Source organism: Delphinapterus leucas, chromosome 14 (assembly GCF_059928025.1).
Source record: "Delphinapterus leucas isolate spDelLeu-1000000601 "Yukka" chromosome 14, BTC_Dleu_Yukka2, whole genome shotgun sequence".
In the NCBI taxonomy this organism is placed as follows: domain Eukaryota; kingdom Metazoa; phylum Chordata; class Mammalia; order Artiodactyla; family Monodontidae; genus Delphinapterus; species Delphinapterus leucas.
Window position 1 is genome coordinate 64531415 of NC_143142.1, and position 19855 is coordinate 64551269.

General features: G+C 48.3%; 1 protein-coding gene across 1 annotated transcript in view; it reads right to left on the minus strand.

Annotated features, from left to right (window-relative positions):
* The window catches only part of ZBTB7C (zinc finger and BTB domain containing 7C), a 377651-nt gene that overhangs the window by 283004 nt on the left and 74792 nt on the right, over positions 1 to 19855 (minus strand). The window contains exon 2 of the mRNA XM_089895157.1: positions 8376 to 8602. The gene's annotated coding sequence lies outside the window, so the exon portion shown is untranslated. The remainder of the gene's footprint in view (positions 1 to 8375; positions 8603 to 19855) is intronic.

The window sequence follows — 19855 nt, forward strand, 5'->3', positions numbered from 1 at the left end:
GATGATAAGAAACATTTCCACATGAAGGCTTGGGTGTCTCTGAGTCATAATTTATTGCTTGGTTTCTGTGGTTGATACTTTTTTTTTTCTTTTTGCTTAAAAGACAGGGCAGGAGTGAATGAGCCTGGACGGGATGAGTAATCCCAGCTTCTCTAAACTCTGGTGGGAAGACGGAAACAAGGGGTGGAGCCGGAGAGGAGAGGATGGGAGTGGCTGGCAGGGCCGGGCAGGAGGAGCACGACCCCAGTTCCGGACAGGGAAGACCTGGGTCCCCAAGTCAGATAATACTGTAATCCAAACAGGGTTTATGTGTTCAGCTGCAGCCTGTGGGCGTGTGGAAGCGGGAGACAGGGAAGTATTCTAGCTGAGTGATCCATAACCAACAAAGAGGTGGTCTGTCCAAATCTTCCCCAGGCTTCAAGGCCCAGGTCAAGTGCCACCTCCTCCAGGTGGCCTTCAAGGATCACTCCAGCCAAGAGCAATTCCCTTTTCCTCTGAATCTGAACCTTTCGTTTATCACTAGGGTTAGATGGCTTTGCCCCGTCACTGTTTATATGTACTGCTTCTCCAGTTCCGTCGTGAGCTCCCAAAGGGCAGAGAACTTGTTTTTACCTCCTCTGTACCTTTTAAGTTTGTGACACCCAGGATAGTCTATCCCTTGGGTGATGTTAGACCACACCTATACACAGAGCCAGGAGTCTCCAAGCAAACATTTGTGGACCGAGTTTCAGAAAATGGCACTAAATAATAATCACACAATTTAACCTTTGGTCTTGGGCTTTATACTGCATGAAGCCCTTTCATAATCTTGGAAGGTAAGTGGCAGGTGATATGAAGGTCATTTTACACGTAGGAAAACTGAGACTTAGAAAGTTTGAGTGATTGACCAATGACCAGTTAGTAAATAGAAACAGCTCTGGAACCCAGGTTTCTGACCTTCCTGATTATCCTTAGGGGAGCTGAAAGTTTCTGTCTCCTCTGAAGCACATGACAAATTATTTGGGGGAACATGGTACTGCTATGCACCACCACTCCCCCACTCCGCACAGTACGTGTTAACATTCATTCACAGTATAGCCCAAGTTCTGAAGAAACCTGTTTGGCTTAGTTCAATGCAACCTTCTCCAAACTTACCTCACCTGAAACCCTTCTGCATGGGACACCTACAGTATCCTGAACTGGGGAAATGTTCTACTGCTCCACTGCTACTTTCCTAAAGGGTAAATCATGTTCCCAGGAGAAGCTGTATATTATGGACAAAGAAAGGCTTAAGCTAGATGAAGAAAGCTCTAATTGTGAAATTTCAGGGCTCATCCAACCAGTAAGGACATTTATTATTATTTTACTTTTTATTATTGAACGTTTCAAATACACACAAAACAGAAGAGCATAATAAATCCCCACATACCCATCACCAATTACCAAACCAGCTTCAACAATATTCAGCAATCTGTTCTTGCTTCATCTTTTTTTATCTAAAATATTTTAGAGAAAATCCCAGACATCATCTGTAAATACTTCAGTATGTAACATTGCTATAGTATTACACACCCTAAAAAAATTCACAATAATTCCTGGGTATAACAGGGGCAAGATGGGAATAAAGACGCAGACCTACTAGAGAATGGACTTGAGGATATGGGAAGGGGGAAGGGTAAGCTGGGACAAAGTGAGAGAGCGACATCGACATATATACACTACCAAATGTAAAATAGATAGCTAGTGGGAAGCAGCCGCATAGCACAAGGAGATCAGCTCGATGCTTTGTGACCACCTAGAGGGGTGGGATAGGGAGGGTGGGAGGGAGGGAGATGCAAGAGGGAAGAGTTATGGGGACATACGTATATGTATAACTGATTCACTTTGATATAAAGCAGAAACTAACACACCATTGTAAAGCAACTATACTTCAATAAAGATGTTAAAAAGATTTTTAAAAAAATTAAAAAAAAAAAAAAAGTAATAATTCCCGGGTATCTAACGCACAGCCTGTCTCTAACCTCCTTGATTCTCTCAAATAGAGTCAAAGTAGACTTGAGTCATGAGTCAAACTGGACCCATAGAGGCCATCAGGTTGGTATATCTCTTAAGACTCTAAATCTGTAACAATTCCCTCACATCTCGCCATTATTTCCCCTGGACCTCCTGTTGGGAAGACAGGGCATTTGTCCTGAGGAGCCCTCTCGTTTTGGATCTGGTGGCGGCCTCTCTGTGCTGGGCTTTCCCATGTTCCTCCAGCTTCTGCACAAGGTGGTCGTTAGATTTACAGGCAGGAGCAGTTTTTTTGTTTTGTTTTGTTTTGTTTGTTTGTTTGTTTGTTTGTTTGCGGTACGCGGGCCTCTCACTGTTGTGGCCTCTCCCGTTGCGGCGCACAGGCTCCAGACACGCAGGCTCAGCGGCCATGGCTCACGGGCCTAGCCGCTCCGCGGCATGTGGGATCTTCCCGGACCGGGGCACGAACCCGTATCCCCTGCATCGGCAGGTGGACTCTCAACCACTGCGCCACCAGGGAAGCCCTAGGCAGGAGCAGTTTTATGTTCAGCTTTATGGTGGGAAAGTGTCCTGGGTGGTGCTGTGTCCTTCCCATCACATCACATCTGGTGGTCCACTTTTAGCAAAGCTAATATTGATCCATGGCTTTGGGTGCTGGGGGGATATATCTTTTTGAGCAACTAGGTCTTCCCAGTATCTCCAAAGTCGTATCACATTCTAGAATTTGGTTCTAGATACATCTCTAGCCTGGGATTTCATGGAGGACTCTCTACTACCACCAGCTCCAAAATTCTATCAGCCTATCCTTTCCTAGACTATCTCTGGGTGACCTTTTACCTTTTTTTTTTAATAAAGAAAAGACACTTTTAAATGACCAGACAAGCCGGGGACCCTGTCTTCCCTTCTGGCCAGGTGCTACCAGCAATTCCATGGGCTTAGCTGGAGTCCCAAGGTCTCCACAGCCCATGGATTCCTCCACCCATCTCTTAGGAGATGAGTCAGAATCTCAAGGAGAACAAGAACACATAGCTGAGCATGATAAATATGCATCCAAAATTTTTAAAAACCAAATTACACAAATCATGCTTATTCTGAGAGGTTCGTTTTGCCAGGGGTCTCTAGGGCTCCAATCAGCATAATTAAATAGCAGGTCTCTCTAGAATTGATTGTGGTTTTCACATTTTATCATCCAAGGACCATTTCAGCGAGATGATTTTAAGCTAATAAGAACCCCCAAATTAGAAACTAATTAAGGAGATGGAAAATACAAATGTATTTGTTTTTAGTCGGGCACTATTTTTATCAGAGGAATCATGAAAAATTAAAATTGTCAAGTACCAATATGAAGGTTGTCAGTCAAGGGCAATGTGGCTTTCTGCCTCTCCCTGCTGCAAAATTTTAAGGTGATATATCAGAAGCTGTTCCCTGTGGGCCCCCAGGAAGCAATAAAGAGACTAATTTTGAAGAGCAGAATTACACACTGCTAGACTTGACGACGAAAAGGGGGTTGCCATAATACTCCCAACTCTTTGGTGATTAAGATTCATAGCACCTCTTGCTTTTTGAATGCATGTGTGCCTGGCAACAGCATTAAATCATTGTAGGGTACTTTCTCATGCTCATTTAACAGATGAGAACGTTAAGGCCCGGGGAAGTTGAGAGATGTGTACAGGGTCACAAAGCAAACTTAGAAAGAATCTAGACTATGTCGCTACCTAAATATGCTTGATTTTATGACACTCCCTCCTTATCGTCCCCCACATGTGCCATAGATTACCTTTTAAAATAGATGCTAAGTCACAATGACACTGCTTTGGAGGACTCTTTTAGGATTCGTGACAGCCTTGAGAGCTCAGGGCCCAGGAGAGGAACAGGAAGCAGAAGCCTGCTGCCCCCGGGGGGAGGAACAACACAGGGACCCACAGACGGTTGCGGTGAGCATCCAAGGACTACTGACGCAACCTCACACAATTAGATGTTGACTCAACCTTGAAAATGTCATTTCAGTCCCCAGGGCTGGAGCATTCCCATTCGTCTATAGACTTTGCACTGATTCCAGCATGGCTGACACCCGGTTACTCTTTGCATCACCGACCTGTACCTCCTTACCCTGCTCCCTCCACCCCAGCCCTAAGGACAGGGGATCTACCTGAAGACACTCTATTCAAACCTCCTTTCCCATCACAGAATCCTCACCACATCCAAGCCAGGCAGGTGAAGAGGACCCTTCCTTAGCTCCAGGCCTCTCTCCCCTCAGGCCCAGAAAAGATGGATTGGGAACTTTCTTGATAACCTTGATAATCTAGGGCAGATTCCAAACTCAGGGGGATGACTTAGAGGCCCCACACAACAGGCTGAAGAAAACTAAGGATGTCAGGGAAACCTGCCACTGACACACAGGAGACAAAGGATTATTAGTTGAGAGGTGCTCGCCCGGCAGGGAGGAACCCCCAGGGGAGCACTGAGCGGGGCCCACGATGCCGAGTAGAAGGGCACGTTTAGAATCAACCCAGCTCCCAACCAAGAAACCACGCCAGGTAGGGAATTAAAAGTCTTAATAACATTTTATAACTGTATGCAGGTCTTTCACATACACTCTCTCATCTGAGTCTCAGAAAAACGCCAAAGGTAGAAATTATTTAACCCATTCCTCAGGTGGGGCTGGGCTTAGGGGAACTGGATTTTGTGGAGTGCCAACCTTATGCCCGTGACATGTGTCAGGACACATACGTAGCAATTACTATTTTGTGCTGCTGTTGGGAGCCCGTGACTGGGGCAGATGTCATTCACAGAGTAATAAAAAGTACCCTCGCCCAAACCCAGAAAGAGCAGCCATATCTATGACAGCAGGCTCCCTGGCCCTCACAGGGAATAATCTGTACTTTTATGGCTGGTAAAGAAAGGAGGCAGGTAAGGTAGGGATGGGCCTTTGTTTCAAAGGCTGAGGCTGGGAGACAGGAGAGAAAGGGGATGAAGGACAAGCAGCTTTTCGAGTAGGGTGCCTGGGTCGGGTCCCAAGACACTTGGGATGGCTTAGGTGATGGGTCCTCGGGTGGCTGGCACCCCCTCGGCCCACTGAAACACAGTGCCACGGTGGCGTCCATCCTCTAGAGATGAAAGCCCGGGGGCCCCCGCCTTCTCTACGGCAGAGCCGACACAGGGGCACAAGCTGCCTGCAGGACCTGTCTCCTCCAGGTGACCACACGGCTCTGGATAAGGAGGGCCACAGGCAGCCCCCCTGGGCCAAGGTCCAGGCTCACCCCCTGCCCATCTGTCCTGCCCCACAAAGCCCCACAGTCCTCATGCAACAGAAGGGTAGAAACAGAACTACAGAAATTCCTGCTAGGACACTTTTGCCACACTTAGTCCATAGGGAAATCAACCCGGTTTTCATTTAATTTAGGAAAATAAAAAGCATTATTTCTTGACGTGGAATGTCACAGAGTAACGATTATTTCATTTAGTCCTCAAAGTTACCCAGCAAAACAGACATTCTTAGTGCCACTTTCAATGCAGCTTCTGAAGCTCAGAGAGCTTTGGGAACTGCCTGGGGTCAGCCCGGGACCAGTAAGTGGTGGCATCTGAGGCCAGCTGGGAAGACCTACAGCCAGGGCTGGTTCTAGAGAACATACGTTACCATCCAGAACAAACGATTCAAGACATCTCTGATTCTTCAAGCCAGTTTCCCCAGGAATTCATTTCAGATGTGTCATGAGAAGAGGACAGAATAGTAAGTCCTGTTGTCTAGCTCAGGATACACCTGGCCTCTGGGTGCCCCTGGGCAAAGATGCTCTAAATTCTAGACCTAAGCTGTCCAACAGAGTAGCCACTAGCCACAGGTGCTGCTAAGCACTTGCAATGTGGCTGGTCCAAACGGAGATAAACTGTAAGTATCAAACACACTCTGGACCTCAAAGACTTGGTACGAAAAGAAGAATATAAACTATTTCATTGATAATCTTTATATTCACTCCATGTTGCAATGATAATACTTTGGACATGTTGAGTTAAATGAAACATTATTACAATTAATTTCACTTGCTTCAAACTGAAAATCCCACGAGACTGGCTCATGCTCAGTCTCTCTGGGTAGCCCTGCTCCAGGTCCCAAGTCTTGCCTCCGTTTCTGTACCCGACTCATCCTGCCCCACACTCCCTAGAGCAGCGCTGGAAGCCCAGGAGGCAAGACTCTCCAAGCATTCCGAGAATGTCCTCTCTTCTCAACACGTCTGTAAATTCCTGGACCCACCCCTCCCTCCCTCTATCCTACGCAGTGCCCAGAAAGCATCCCCAGGCCTAGCAACTGCCACAGCACTCACAGGCAATCACCATTTCTGAGTGTTCGGATCCACCTTAAACTACATTTTCCACGGCCAGAGGAATGCCGAGAACCAGGTTTTCAAAGCCCAGGCCTCAAACCCTTTTCACAATCAGAAGCCCTGGGAATTGGGATGCGTTTCTCCCAGCCTTCTTTGCTCCCTCCCCTCTCAGACCATAAGCTCCTCCAAGAGCAGAACAATGGAAGAAAACTAAATGATTGATCACTTACTATGGTGCCAGGGGCTGTGCTAAATGTTTTTCATGTTTCATTTTATTTAATTCTGCCAACCAGCCTGTGAGTGAGAAAGTCTTGTCCCCATTTTGAAGACAGGAGCCTGGGGCTCCCAGAATCCCAGATCTGTCTCCACTCCCATGTTTTTTCCCCTGCTCCATGTTCCCTCCCCTGGGAGCAGACATACCTCATGCATCTTTGTATGTCTGGCACATAGCACAGTGCCCAGTACAAAATAGGTACTTGGTAAATATTGGGAAACTAGGTTAAGAAACTTCTAGATTCAACCCTTTGTTCTTTCTTGACTTAATCAGAAAGTATTTTGCCCCTTACCTTCCTGAGGCTGCTAAGTCCTCACCCACCCACCTGCAGGGCTGGGCCTCTTCTACCTCCTCCTGCCCCCTCATCACCTCCATCACAAGGGCCCACAGGGTCAGCCCTGCCCAGTCCCCAGTCAAGCCTAGGATGCACAGACTGCCTGCTCCACTGAGAGGTGGGGGTCTGAGAATAGCCCAGAGCTAGCACACTAGGGTCTAGGGTGCCCGGGGACACAGCTAGCCCCAGGAAACTGTTAAGATACCAGCTACCTAGCAAAGCCCCTCCAGGCCTAGGCAGACCCCTAACTATCCTTACCAGGGTCCCCAAAGCTCGATTCCCCTGCCATTTGTTCATATAGACAGGAGCCAAGTCCTGGGCCCACCTGGTACCTGTGGCTGATCCATTTCCTAGAGCTGGGCTCAGCTTTCTGGATTCCTTCTTCATCTTATTCTTTCTTCCTGACTTAGAACAAGGCCACCCAGAAGTCCTAATGCTCTGCCCCTCCCCACCCCTTGGCTTGGCTTTGTGGACCCTGACACTGGCCTGCACTGGAATGGAATTTGCCACACCCTCTTGGGCCTCCTGCCCCAGGCCACTGGCCCTCTCCCCCTGCCCTGGTCAGTTTCCCAAGGCCCCAAGCTATTTTTGCTCCCGCCCCAGCCCGCCGTTTTCCCCATGGCGGAAATCGTCACACACAGTGACGACCAGATGGCCAATGGGACAGGCCCTCCACTACGTCAGAGCTCATCTTCGGGGTCTCCAGTCCCACTGGACCCTGGTCCTTCCAGCCTCAGGGTCCTGCCCTCTAGGCTCTGGGGACCTTCTCAATGCTTTCTGCCTTGGCTGACCTCAGATTACCTGCTAGACCCAGGGTGTCTGCCAGCCCCGGCCTGTGCTCTCCAGACCGCCACCCATGACCTCCCCAAGTCAGCCTTGGTCATCTGTTACTTGTCCTGGCATCCTTGGAGGGACAAAGGCAGCCACAAAGTCCCTATTTCCTTTTATTACAAGAAATACCAACCTATATCACCTCACCGGTCATTCAAGAAATCTGACCCAACCCAGAAGGCTTCTCAGCCAATAAGGCCTCCAGGTCTACCCCTTAGGTATCACTGATCCATGAAAGAGCTCCTGCACCCCTCGCTGCCTTTGTTTCCCCACTGGCATCCATGCCCTGCTTCCCAAGGGAGCTGATGGGAAATAATGACTTCTTGATTTGTTACTCTAAGGTCTTCAAACAAGAGGGGCTACATCCATATGGCATCAGGCCTTCCTATAAGGTATAGTAAGCGAACCCACCTGATGCTAAATCTGCTGGTGCCTAGCTCCAGCAAGAGCTTGGGGCAGAAACTAATAACTATAAAGCATCCATCTATTATCTTACCAGGCCTTACTCTGCTTTGTTTGCGTGGTTATCCTCCCAAGAGTTGACATTTTATGTCCACTGCAGGCTGATATATTCTCCTACCTGCCACATCATTCAGAAAGGACTGATGGACCTCAGGTTCATTACCTGTCATCACACCGTGTACATGTCACTTGAGGCCGAAGTATCAATTCTTCGTGAGTCTCCCCGGTGATACAGTCTCCCGACTTGGAGGCTCCAGGTCCAACGAGCTGCAGGTTGCGCTCACTCCTCAGGCCCTGGTGGGCTTCATGCCATCCCTTACTGCTCTCCTGGCTGGCCTACTCCTCATGGGTAGTGAGGCCTTCTGAGTTCCCAGCTGCTTCAGAGGAGACCTGTGGGAAGAACAAAGGTCCCTGTGACCTACCAGGGCCAGAGACACATGTCCAAGTTTTAGCTGTTCTAGAACTTTCTAGCCATCTTTTTTCTCTCTCTCTCTTTATTATTAGATCTTGTAACTCCAGGTGACTAAACAGAGTCTACCTCAGCTAGGGACTTCACTGCCAATGTCCCACCCACCAACCCTACCCCCAGGCCTCAGCATGCGTGTACCAAACACACACACCCCTTCATTCTTATCTTCTTAGCTTGGCATATTTCGTTTCATCTGCCTGAAAGACCCACCTTCAGTCACTCATCCTACCCACCATTCAGAGTTTAGCTCATACCCACCAACAGAACCTCATTTCCCCAGGAAAGAGGAAGGACCTGGGTGTCCTCCCTCCACCAATGAGACCCACAAAGAACAAGGCCATGTCTACCAGGGACATGCCTCAACTCTTGTGGCCCAGGCCCTGGGACAAGGCTTCCGGTGTGCTGTGATTTGGGGGCTCCAGGAAGGCCACCCACCTGTGGCCTCCTTTCACAGCCCTTCGCTCAGAGTGAGAGACAAGGGTACAGATGCACACCTTGCTGGGTGAGGGACACAGACACTCCTCTACTGAGTGACCACGTTTCATAGCCAAGACCACAGCTCACACTCGGGGGTGGCAGGGGGCAGGTAGGAAGGGGCTCCAACAAGAAGAAGCCGCGCCTCAGCATGCAGATCTCCTGGGTTCTGGAGACCGGGGCCACATTGGCCGTAGCCCTGCATCTCTGACCAGGTATGGCCTCCAGCTCCCGGGGCCACTGCCCAGACAGCTGTGACCCTGAGCTCCACCCCAACCTCGGGGTCCTCTGGGCCTCAGTGGGCCCACTGCTGAGAAGGGGCTGTGGCAGGTGGAGAGTGTCCACCAGGGCATCCAGCGCTGCAGGAAAGGGGGAGCACCATGGACAGGGATGAGGGTAGCAAAGGGAGACAGGGACCTGGAGTCCCATGCATTTTGTAAGCCTAACAATGACAATGTCTTACACACATACCCTACCCTGATTTACACCCTTCAAGCTGCTTTGCCATCCACTGAACCCATGTGGTTTCACAGTACTGACATAAAGGGGTATTTTTTTTTTTAAGCTTGTTTTAGAGATGAGGAAACAAAAGCACAGAAAGGTTGAGAATCTCACTCAAGATCCTACAGTAAGGTAGTGAAAAAGTCAAGACTGGAATTTCTGACCCCCAGTTATCATTCTTTTCAGCAAGCCCCTTTGTCCTGGGTTAATTTCCTACCACGTCAGGGGAATGGTGGGTCGGTAGGAGCGGGGAGGATGCCGGGAACAGAGGCATGCTTGGCCTGCTGTGGGGGGATGGGGAGAAGAGAGAACAGGAGGAGGATGGAGCCTGTGGTTTCTCCCCTGCTGGGAGGGTCTAGGCGAAGAAGACACAGAGAAGAGAGTGATAAACAGGGAAGGCAGGAATGTGGAGGCCCCTAGCTGACAGGAGCAGCTCAGGCAAAGAGGGTGCTGCTGTGATAAATAGCCACAGCTTGGGAGTGGGGAGGGGGGCAGGGTGCCGACGTTGAGCCTCCAGGGCAACCTGGCTTTACAGCTCTGGCCTCCAAGGCATTGCTGGGCAAGGCAGCCCTGGGGATTAGAAGCCCCTCTGAAAGAACAAAGCAGTTATTGGTATTACCTTCCAAAAGCATATACACACATCAATGCTCTTTTGTGTATGGGATATATTCCTGAATAATGAAAATGAAAAAACGCCACCGCGAAGTTCCAGCCCTACGAAGAAAGATCTCAGCTGCTCCTGGACAATGGGATTCTCTGCTTGATTCCAACGCTGCTCTGCTTCTGCTCTCCAGGAAGAAGTCACAACCTAGGAAATTCCTACCTGGCAGGAAGGCAGGCTGAGATCCTTCTAGAATAGGCAGCACAGGCCAAAGGCCAGAAAACCCAGGATAGGTGGCAATGCATGGAGTTCAGCGGAAAAAGGACACAAACACCAAAGGTAGCCAGGAGCTCGGTGCAGGCCCACATGCCCACCAGACCACACCTCAAAACATCAGGCTACGGGAAGAATGGAAAGTCATCCCCTGGTGTTAGTATCATCGCTCTGTGTCCCAGGCACCCCGGGGAAGGGGAGGGGGTCCTTGTTCTACCTAGTAAGACGTCAGCCCTACTACATGTGCACCAGATGCCGTGGGGAAAGGAGGAGAAACTGCACCCTTCAGAAGCCGGTTACCAGCCTGTCCCCTGGGCTGCAGGATCACCTGGTGGCCGCAGCTCCGGAAGCAAACAGCTAGAGCACGTCAGTTTTTGCTGGGGGTGGGAGACTGGGGATCGGAGTCCTTCTGAACCCTCCCGCAAGGTGGGGTTGAAACATATTCACAGCAGATGGTGCTGTCGCCCTCACTCGGGATTCTCATTCCTAATTCTCTGTGCTGTCAGCAAAACAATTAACCCTCCAAGAAAAACTGCGCCATCCACTCTCAACCACATGAAAAGACAATTTTTCCCAAGGATGGGACACTTAGGGCAGCAGCAGAGGGAAAGTAGGGCAGCCTTGTGTTCGATTCGCGATCTCACTCTCCCTGGGCGATTTCGCCATCCTCTGACCTCCGTGGTCCGCTGCATGCATCACATGGCCGCCCCTCCCGCCTCTGAGCCTGCATTTCCTCTCCCATAAAAATGAGGGGGTGAGTCCAATCCCTAGGGTCCCCTTCAGTCCTACAGTGCTAGCATGCTACAAGCATGGCTCTTTTCCTTTGAATTTTAAGTTCCTTGGGAGTAGAGATTGAGATTCCATTTGTTCCTCCATTCATTTGCTTACTTGCTTATCTGCTTATCTATTCATTCATTCATTCACTCATGCATTCAGTCAGTTATATAGGAGATACGAAGAGACTATCTCTTCAGCCTTCTTGACCACTGCATGGAGCTTTCTTCCCCTGGGATGTGGAGGGAAGGATGGAGCAGGGTGAAGTGGAGGTGCAAGGGGCTTCATCCTTGGCACTGGCTTGGCATCAGCTGTAGGAGGGGAATCCCATTGCATTTGTGTTCTCTCTGAGGATTCCGCTGCAGGAAGGCAGAGTCCTCTCCAGAGAGCTGAATGTGGTAAGGAGGCCACCTTGGTCCCCAGGGCAGGCGTGCAGAGGGGTGGAGAGGTGCTATGTAAGGAGATCCAAAAGCCCCCGTCAGCTGCTGTGGAGCTGGAGAGAGCACTTTGCAGGTGTTCATTAAAGACGTGAGGTGTGAGTGAATGAACCAGAATGCCCCTCCTTCAAGTAACTGTTTAAAAGAAAGGAGAGTTTTTACAGGGCTAAGGCATGATGTTTGTTACCCAGGGGGCTATGATTTAAGGCTGGGCTGGTTGGTCCATTTTGTCTGTTGTCAGGCACTGTCATGGGAAAAAAAGCAGGGTGAGCAAGAAATTGTAGAATGATCACTGTCAGCGCTGAAAGAGCCTTGAGGGATGACATCATCCTGGACACGTTTTGCAGGTGCCACCTGGAGAGGCTGAGGGCCTGGCTGCTCACAGACAGGGCGGGCAGAGCAATACTCTGCCCCAGCTGGCTCCACACCCAGGCCGCACTCTGGTCCCAGTCCACACAGCCTCCCAGGCCACCGCTCAGTACACTGGGGAACTCACAGGGCAGAAGGGAAGGCCCAGATGGGGGCACCCTCTGGCCCACACCCCTCCGCAACCCCATGGGGCAGCAGGCCTCCTACTCAGGCAGTGGCAGTGCTCTGCGCACCTGGTGAAGGAGCGCAGAAAAACAGATAGGGACGGGGCTGGCGGGGGGTGGAGGGCAGGGAGCTGAGACCCCTCCTCGACCACCATTTTGCCCAGTTCAAGCCTTGTGACGTCTTTCTTCCGTCTCCCTGTCGCCCATCCGGCTACCAGCACTTGCCTTCACCCAGTGACCAAGAGCACAGGCTCGGATGCCTCGGCATAAAAGGAGTGTGTTTATATTCAAAGCGGGCCGTTGCCCACTCAGAATCTGCCCACTCAAAGGCAGCACATGTGACTGCACCCCCTGCCCAGAGCCCAAGCGGGACAGACGCCAACCTCTGGCTGGAGACGTTTCTAAATATGAGCGTGGCACAAAGAGTCAGGTTCCCAGGCCTCCTCTGCTCTGGAAGACCCAGCCAGGATTGTCAAGGCTGCCTGGAAGGAGAGGGCTGGGGGCAGGCAGGATCAGGAGGCAGCCAGCTGAGACAGCCATCAGCCCCAGAAACATCACCTGGACCTCTCCCTGGCCTTCCAGCCTCGTTAGGGCAAGAGAAAGGATTACCCTGCACCCAGAAAGTCTAATCAACTGCCTGAAACCCTTGGCAGCAGGGACAGGAAAGCCACTGCTTGCTCAAATGCACATGGATTAAAAATACACAAATGGAATATTTTTTCTTCCCCTCTCCTCAACCTCCTGAAGCCTGGGATGCTTGTTAAAAATAGCCTCGCTGTGGCATGGATCCTACAAAACCCAATGGCTGGCATGAAAATTAAGAAGCCATTGGAGGCGGCACTAAGTGGTTACCCCTGGGGAGTGGGCTGGGGAGGGCTGGGAGGGGGTGCTTTCAAGTGTTTGCAGACACACTTCTACACTGCTTGGATTTTTAACAAGCAGACATTATTTTTATTAGGGTTTTTTTCTTTTTTCAAGCCTCTGTTCTCTTTTTTTTTTACTCTTTAGTTCCTCTTCATTTTTTTTTTTTTAATATATTTTTTGCCTGCATTGGGTCTTTGTTGCTGCACACAGGCTTTCTCTAGCTGTGGCGAGTGTGGGCTACTCTTCCTTGTGGTGCGTGGGCTTCTCATTGCAGTGGCTTCTCTTGTTGTGGAGCATGGGCTCTAGGCGCACGGGCTTCAGCAGTTGTGGCACGTGGGCTCAGTAGTTGTGGCTCACGGGCTCTAGAGTGCAGGCTCAGTAGTTGTGGCACACAGGCTTAGTTGCTCCATGGCATGTGGGATCTTCCCAGACCAGGGCTCGAACCTGTGTCCCCTGCATTGGCAGGCAGATTCTAAACCACTGCACCATCAGGGAAGCCCCAGTTTGTTTTTTTAAGTGGAGATTCATCCATTGCATCCTCCACCTTAAGCTTAAGGCTCAACTTGCACTGACCTAGCAACCCGACAGCCCAGTGCTGGCTGCCCTGGTGGTGCACAGACCCCTTGGCACCCAGGACACCAGGTGCAAATACAGCCCAGAGTCATGAAAGGAGCACTGAATCCAGGGTCAGAGTCTCGGATCTATGGCTGTGTGACCTCAGACAAGCCACTTGAACTCTCTGGGTTTCAGTTTCCTTAACTGTAAAATGAGGCAGTTGGATTAAATGCACAACAGGTACCTTCTAGTCGTAAGCATTTCACAATTTTAAGGATTGAGGAAAATATCTGAAACTTGCCCTGTGTTTGTCCCTACCATGAACGGGCAAGGGGAATGTGTCCCTGGGCAGAGATGAGGTTTTAAAATCAGGAGACGAAAGGAAACCAAATTGGAAAAGAAGTAAAACTGTCACTGTTTGCAGATGACATGATACTATACATAGAAAATCCCAAAGATGCTACCAGAAAACTACTAGAGCTCATCAGTGAAGTTGCAGGATACAGAATTAATACACAGAAATCTCTTGCATTCCTATACACTAACAATGAAAGATCAGAAGAAGAAATTAAGGAAACAATCCCATTTACCATCACATCAAAAAGAATAAAATACCTAGGAATAAACGTACCTAAGGAGGCAAAAAACCTGTACTCAGAAAACTATAAGATACTGATGATAGAAATCAAAGGTGAAACAAAGAAATGGAGAGACATACCATGTTCTTGGATTGGAATAATCAATATTGTCAAAATGACTATACTACCCAAAGCAATCCAAAGATTCAATGCAATCCCTATCAAATTACCAATGGCATTTTTCACAAAATTAGAACAAAAAATTTTACAATTTGTATGGAAACACAAAAGACCCTGAATAGCCAAAACAATCTTTAGAAAGAAAAACGGAGGTGGAAGAAGCAGGCTCGCTGACTTCAGACTATACTACAAAGCTACAGTAATCAAAACAGTATGGTACTGGCGCAAAAGCAGAAATATAGATCAATGGAACAGGATAGAAAGTCCAGAGTTAAACCCAGGCACCTATGGTGACCTAATCTATGACAGAGGAGGCAAGTATATACAATGGAGAAAAGACAGTCTCTTAAATCAGTGGTGGTGGGAGAACTGGACAGCTACATGTAAAAGAATGAGCACTACCTAACACCATACACAAAAATAAACTCAAAATGGATGAAAGACCTCAATGTAAAGCCTGATACTATAAAACTCTTAGAGGAAAACAGGCAGAACACTCTCTGACATAAATCGAAGCGAGATCTTTTTTGATCCACCTCCTAGAGTAATGAAAACAAAAATAAACAAATGGGACCTAACTAAACTTAAAAGCTTTTGCACAGCAAAGGAAACCATAAACAAAATGAAAAGACAACCCACAGAATGGGAGAAGATATCTGCAAATGAAGCAACCAATAAGGCATTAATCTCCAAAATATACAAACAGCTCATGCAGCTCAATATCAAAAAAACAAACCACCCAATGAAAAAATGGGCAGAAGATCTAAATAGACATTTCTTTAAAGAAGACATACAGATAGCCAAAAAGCACATAAAAAGATGCTCAACATCACAAATTATTAGAGAAATGCAAATCAAAACTGCAATAAGGGGGGCTTCCTTGGTGGCGCAATGGTTAAGAATCCGCCTGCCAATGCAGGGGACACAGGTATGAGCCCTGATCCAGGAAGATCCCACATGCCATGGAGCAACTAAGCCCATGCACCACAACTACTGAGCCTGCGCTCTAGAGCCCACAAGCCACAACTACTGAGCCCATGTGCCACAACTACTGAAGCCCATGTGTCTAGAGCTGCCACTCTACAACAAAAGCCACCACAATGAGAAGTCCATGCACTGCAACAAAGAGTAGCCCCTGCTCGCTGCAACTAGAGAAAGCCCGCGTGCAGCAACAAAGACCCAATGCAGCCAAAAATAAATAAACAAAATTAATTAATTAAAAAGAAAACTGCAATGAGGTATCACCTCACACCAGTTAGAATGGCCATCATCAAAAAATCTACAAACAATAAATGCTGGAGAGGGTGTGGAGAAAAGGGAACCCTCCTACACTGTTGGTGGGAATGTAAATTGGTACAGCCACTATGGAGAACAGTATGGAGGTTTCTTAAAAAAACTAAAACTAGAGCTACCATATGATCCAGCAATCCCACTCCTGGGCATATATCCAGAGAAAACCATAATTCGAAAAGATACATGCACCCCAATGTTCATTGCAGCACTATTTACAATAGCCAGGACATGGAAGCAACATAAATATCCATTGACGGATGAAAGGATAAAGATGTGGTGCATATATACAATGGAATATTACTCAACCATAAAAAAGAATGAAATAATGCCATTTGCAGTGACATGGATGGACTCAGAGATTCTCATACTGAGTGAAGTAAGCCAGACAAAGACAAATATGATATTGCTTATATGTGGACTCTAAAAACATGATACAAATGAACTTATTTACAAACCAGAAATAGAGACACAGATGTAGAAAACAAACTTATGGTTACCGGGGGGAAAGGGTGGGGGATAAATTGGGAGACTGGGATTGACACAAACTACCACATATAAAATAGATAACTAATAAGGACCTACTGTATAGCACAGGGAACTCTACTCAATACTCTGTAATAACCTGTATGGGAAATGAATCTAAAAAAGAGTGGATAGGGCTTCCCTGGTGGCACAGTGGTTGAGAGTCCGCCTGCCGATGCAGGGGACACAGGTTCGTGCCCCGGTCCGGGAAGATCCCACATGCCGCAGAGCGGCTGGGCCCGTGAGCCATGCCATGGCCGCTGAGCCTGCGCGTCCGGAGCCTGTACTCTGCAACGGGAGAGGCCACAACAGTAAGAGGCCCGCGTACCGCTAAATAGATAAATAAATAAATAAAATAAAATAAAAAAGAGTGGATATATGTATATGTATAACTGATTCCCTTTGCTGTACAGCAGAAACTGACACAACATTGTAAATCAACTGTACTCCAATAAAAATGCTTTTAAAGGTTAAGCTTTCATCAAATCTAAAAAAATAAAATAAAATCAGGAGACAGGGGAGAAGGAAAGAAGCTGTTCTGAGAGCAGAGAGCAGCTCCACACCTTGTGGATGAAGTGTGCAATTTGGAAAGAGCATCACTTTGGGACCCAAAATGTGCTGGGTTCAAATCCTGACTTCAGCTGTTAGTAACTACGTGAACTCAGGACCTGCTCATCACTGGTGCAAATGGACCTTCTCGTTTGTAGCATGGGGTAGGAATATCCACATCCAAAGGTTGTCGTGGTTATTATATGTAAGGAAGTGAAAAATTACCCAGCTCATTGTAGGAGTCTAATGTCCTTTTATTCTTTTCTTCCTCCTGTCGTTTACCCTCCACTGCATTGTAGGGTGGTTAAGAGTGTGGGCTCTGGAAGCAGATTGGTCTCCCAGCTCCACCACCTATTCGCTGGTGACCTTGGGCAAGCAGTTTCATTTCTCTGTGCCTCAGCTTCTTCACCTACAAAGTGGGAGTGAGCCAGGGCTGGCTGTTTTGCTCCTGCCCCTCCTAGCCAACTGAGCCCTCAGTTTTCAATCTTGTATATTCTATAGATTTTCCTTCACAGGCCTCCTTCCTTCCTGCAACCTCTCTAAGGTTCCTGGCCTACAGCTGCCCACCACCTGTGGTTGTCTGGCTGGGCCTCACCTACTCACTCCCTGCCCCCTCTCCATTTGGTCTGCACTCTGCAGGCTGCGCACCTGGCCGGGATTCTCTCCTAGAGCGTGGGGAATGTGTGTTTCAGATCAGTGCTTCTCAAGCTTCAATGTGCTTGGGAATCACCTGGGAATCTTGTCAAAATACAGATGCAGATTCAGATTCGGTAGGTCCCAGCTGGAGTCTGAAATTCTGCATTTCTAACAAGCTCCCAGGGGGTGTCCAGGCCACTGGTATGGGACCACCCTTTGATTAGCAAGACTGTAGAGTGGAGGAAATCCTAGTGTGTATGTGTGTGTGTGTGAGTGTGTGTGTGTGTGTGTGTGTGTGTGTGTGTGTGTGTGTAGGGGGATGGGGACAGAGACAAGGCAGGCCAGTTATCCAAATTAGAGAAGGAGTAGAATTTTGAAAGAGATGGTATGATGGAGACCAAGCGTGAATTCAAGAGACACCAAAGATGAAAAGTAGGAGAGTGTTATGTGAAACGATGTGACATTACCCAACCAATAAAAATAATGTTTATTGAGACAAGGCAGCAGCACAGAAAGATGCTTATGACATAATAACTGAAAAAGCAGACTACCCATTACTCACACACTACATACGCACACTAAATCTGCAACTCTGCCAAATGCACATTTAAGAAAACTGATAGACTGTAGTGGGATGACAGCTCCGGACCATGAAAGCTGTGTTATGGTATTATAATTACATGTATTTTCATTTCTTTGTCATTTTCTAGATGCTCTTAATGAAGTTTTATCATTTTTGTAATTTAAAGTTTTCCTTCTACATTACTCCCAGATACCCACTTCCTGAAATCGTCAGTTTTTCTGTTATTGAGGTTTCATGTATTTTGGGCACAAAACGCTATTGCTGGGAGGGCTGGCAAATGGTGCATTAAACCTTCTCAGTCAAGCCCAAAAATAAAGCAACCCAGATTCTGTTCTTCCCCTAAGCCAAGGGTCCAGCGCTTTGGAAGGCTGGCGCTATCACCTCTCACTATAGCAACAAGGAGACCCTGGTAACCTCGAGCTTACGGTTATTAAGAGTAAAAATAGGAAGTCCATGGATAGATGTGCAGCAAGACGCTTCTGCAGGTTTGCATTGGACAGGCCAGGTTCTGAGCCCTCTCGGCCTCTCTTACAGGAAATCGAAAGCAAAAATCAGACTCTAGGAGCTGTGTTTCCCGCAAGATTAAAAGGAGCGCTTGGCATTTTCTTCTTTGTTTCCCGTCTCCGGGCTGCAAGCTGCCTTTCAAACCAGTTCTTGATGTGCCTGGAGTCAGGCTGTTCTAGAATAGGAAGCAAACTGTCCAGCCGGGGGACGCCAGAGGCTCACTTATGTTTTGGGCGTGTTTACACCACTCCAATGCCCTGCCCCCAGCCTGCCCTGTGGACTTCTGTCCAGCTCTCCTGGCTTACCAGCACTCCCACCCATTCCCCCAGACCCCCGACCCATTCCGTGCAGTGTTTCCTCAATTAGTCCTTAGGCAGGTGTTTCAGGCCCCCCAGCCTCCCACCTAGGCCTTGACTCTGACCTCTGTGAGGTTGGAGGTAGGGAGGAGGTCCCAGCCCCGGCCTGGCTGCTCCTGCCAAAGGTATAGTGTCTGAACCCAGGCCTGCTCCCCAGAACCCTGAATCCATTTTGCACTCTAGTGGACCAAGTTCAAGACCCAGTTCTGCCACCATCTGGCTGTGGGACCTTGGGCAAACCACTTCACATCTCTGAACCTATAAACATTTTAAAATGGGTTTATAGAATCTCATGGTCTCTCTCAGTCCTAACACTCCATCACGCCAACAGGAATAACGGTTTACTGTTTATCTAGCAATACAGACGAGATAGTTCACATACAAGGCTTTTCTAGACAACTAAACATTGCCCCTTCAAGCAACAAAATGTGTTTCATTTTAGCCCTACTGCAGGAAGTTTTGTTTTGTTTTGTTTTAACATTTATATGCTTCTCTTCCTTTTGTGGCAAAGAATAAAACCTAACATTTGTTTGTGTACACCTCTCCCCAGTTCTGTTCCACAAAGCATTTGCAGTGGCCAAGGTGCTGAAAATAATGTAACCTTGTCTTCAGGGCCCTCTGGCATGTCTATGAGATGCTCTCCTGTGTCAGGAGATTTGTCCCTACTGTTGCAATTTTCTCTCTTCTTCTATCTGCCCCTTCCCACAGTAAGGCTCCCAGAGGTCATGCTACCTGTTAGGAACGCCTGCCTAAAGAAGCTTCTCCACTTCTAATGTGCAGCCCCCTGGGCTGGGCGACCGTGGGGCTCTGAGCAAGGGTCAGGTGGAGTGGTGGTCTTAAGATAAGGAGCCATGGCTTCAGCCATTTCGCTAATCACAGGCACGCATCCCTCGCTCTGAGATCCATGTTCTGACAGGACAGGTGAGAGTAGGCTGAGCTCTGGATAAGTGAAGTATCTTGA